Source organism: Rhipicephalus microplus, chromosome 5 (genome assembly GCF_043290135.1).
Source record: "Rhipicephalus microplus isolate Deutch F79 chromosome 5, USDA_Rmic, whole genome shotgun sequence".
Lineage (NCBI taxonomy): Eukaryota > Metazoa > Arthropoda > Arachnida > Ixodida > Ixodidae > Rhipicephalus > Rhipicephalus microplus.
This window is the reverse complement of record NC_134704.1, coordinates 150,905,550-150,908,679: the sequence shown is the minus strand read 5'-3', so window position 1 is coordinate 150,908,679 and position 3,130 is coordinate 150,905,550. Positions and strand designations below refer to the sequence as shown.

The 3,130-nt window shown below is 45.0% G+C and overlaps 1 non-coding gene across 1 annotated transcript; it reads left to right on the top strand.

The window, feature by feature from the left end:
- The first annotated feature begins 2,820 nt into the window (after nucleotides 1–2,820).
- On the top strand, nucleotides 2,821–2,893 carry TRNAR-UCG (transfer RNA arginine (anticodon UCG)). Its single transcript has one exon. It is a non-coding gene; the product is annotated as a tRNA-Arg (tRNA).
- The last annotated feature ends 237 nt before the right edge of the window (nucleotides 2,894–3,130 follow it).

Genomic DNA, 3,130 nt, shown 5'->3' with positions numbered 1-3,130 from the left:
AGATCTTGTTTACATGCGTGACACCACGAAAGCGCTCGTCTTGTGCCCTTCCTTTACTCTGACTTTGCGCTGTTTACCTTGACAAGCTATGAATTGTTACCAACTTGCCCAGTTTTCAATATTACCTCGAAAAAAATATCCTCTTTTCGTTGAAAAGGTATGCTGGGAGAGTGCTCTCGCAAGAATCGCGGCAGCCAACAAAAACTCGTGACGCAGCTGGCAGTTGTTTCTTTTCCAGAAAACCAGAAGCACGTTTCGTTTGCGGTGCCGTGACGCGTACTTTGAAATTGACTTTAAATATGTTCTAGGCTATATTATCCGTTGACAGATTTTAGATCACGTTTGTGTGCCCACACAAATCTGTGTGTCCCACGAGCTATCTCGCCTTAAAAATTTTAGTGTCAGTACATGTAATCGTACGTTGCAGCTTTGAAAAAATATCACCTTTGTCACGTAGCGTTACTGTTCCCACAAGTTGATTGCCAATGAAATTGTACTGTCCCTTTGTTTAATTTCGACACTTTTCTTCGAAAGCTGGACAATAATTACTAGGGAACCAGCACTGAAGTTTCTACGACCACCCTAGCGGTCAAAGCGCGCACTTCTCAGCTGCTCCCGCAGACGAGAGTGGCGGCTGGTAGGGGCGGTGCGTGCGCGCATCACCGTAACAAAACCAAAGGACGCTGGCGGTACTGCTGAGTATTCAAGTGCAACGATATATAAATAGAGGGGGGAGTAAAGGGAGGACGAAGAAAGAGCCCAAGTAACCACGGATATCCGCTGGCTGTTCATTATATGAATACAAATGTCAGGCCGTATGGATATTCAACACGGATAGCCAATAAACGTACTGTGAAAATCCATGTCCCGTGTGCCTGTTTTACGGACGTCTGAACTGGATGTATGACCGGACATTAGACAGTTGTAGTTTAGCGTTAGCGTGATAGTGTAGGTTAAGGGAATGGCGCTACCGTGCAGCAAACGTTCGTTTTAGGCTGCGTCTTATAGTTTAGCGAAATAGTGCTTACGTGGTTTACGTGTCCCCAAGTGGGATGGTGGCGCTACCTATTAGGTGGTTAATAAGTTAAACAGTGAAAATGAAAAGAAAACAGGAATCTTTGCCTATGCCACCGCGCGAAGCATTGTTAGAAGTTTATTTTTGTGACAATAAAAGTAAATAAATATGAACCACGTACAAAATTCGAAAACATCTACGTTGCCGATTTGTTTACATTGATCTTGTAGTTAGGCCTAGGCGCGTTCGAAATGGGAAGCTAACTCAAAAACTACGCCAACTTATCCGTAATACTCAGTAATCGAAGCTAACTGAAGGCAAGCGAAGCCACGTTGAACAGTTGATTGCTGCGAACAAGGTGAATCTTTCAACAACTACGCCAAAATCAATTCCGAGAGCACCGCCATGTTTAAGTACACTACGTGCACCTACGCTACCTTAAATCTGAAAAATACCGCGCGTACGGTAAGCGGTACGCGTAACGTACGTATCTGCGCATGCGCACTTCGATTTTGGTATTACAGTACGCCCGGTATACCGGGCTTACCGTGATACCGGTATCATACTGGTATGATACCGGGCGTACCGTGATACCGAAATTGAAGTGCGCATGCGCAGACACGTACGTTACACGTACCGCTTACCGTACGCGCGGTATTTTTCAGATTTAAGGTAGCGTAGGTGCACGTAGTGTACTTAAACATGGCGGCGCTCTCGGACGCCCGCTTCGAAGTGATTTTGGCGTAGTTGTTGAAAGATTCACCTTGTTCGCTGCAAACAACTTTTCAAAGTGGCTTCGCTTGCCTTCAGTTAGCTTCGATGACTCAGTATTACGGATAAGTTGGCGTAGTTTTTGAGATAACTTCCCATTTCGAACGCGCCTAGGCCTAACTACAAGATCAATGTAAACAAATTGGCAACGTAGATGATTTCGTGTTTTGTACGTGGTTCATATTTATTTACTTTTATTATAACAAAAATAAACTTCTAACAATGCTTCGCACGGTGGCATTAGGCAAACATTCTTGTTTTATTTTCATTTTCACTGTTTAACTTATTAATCATTTAATAGGTGGCGCCACCATCCTGGCTGGGGCACGTAAACGCTATCCCGCTAAACTATAAGACGCTGCCCACAACGAACGTTTGCTGCGCGGTAACGCCATCCCTTAACCTACGCTATCAAGCTAACGCTAAACTGTAATAACTCTCTACGTTTATAACGTTGACTGCCTGTCCATATAAGGACATGCCAAGGATATCTGTATTGGCACTGCAAATATTGTGAAATTAGAATGTAGTGAAAATCTACATAAATCTGCCGAACCCCGGGTGACAATCTTGTAAAGTTTCATTAAAAGTGCTACTATAAAATTCATTCAAACTTTGGCACACACATTTGATCCCAGGATGTCAAATAATTTTGCTTCATGTGGCAAATCAATCTGATTGATTCAATATGTGTATCGCGTGTCATAAAGGAACAATGTATTTAGCATTATTATTATCGCATGTGAACTGTCGCATGTGGATCGAGCGCGTCCTAGCAGTCATCATGTAGGCAAACTTCCATGTACCAGCCTCGACACTTCTCAACAAGCAGTGCACCGCAGTTCCTGAGATTGCTCGAACATACACGTCATGTTGGTCATGTTCCTCTGGATGTTTTGGGAGAAAACGCGCGCCATTGTGCCTATTGTCCCGAAACCTGCTTGACCAGCGGCGCACACAGGGAAGGAGCGCGAGAAAGGAGGGTGTTCGTGTCGCGTCGCACGTATGTATGCTCAGCCGGCCTCAGAGTGCCGGTCCGCGTGGCCTAATGGATAAGGCGTCTGACTTCGGATCAGAAGATTGCAGGTTCGAGTCCTGTCGCTGACGAATAATTTTTTAAGCACTGCGCCGTGCTTCCGACCGGGTTGAAGAAATTAGGTGCCTTTTCTCATCTTTTAACCACCACCACGAGCCGGTCTCTAAGGCTCCGAGCGGCAGAAGGCAGATTTTTTTTTTTTCTAGTGCGCCGTGTGGACATCAACAGAAATATGCGAAGTTACGAAAGATGACTCTTCTACAAGAAACACCGAAACGTGGCACGAGCCCACCACTGTTTTCGGCAGA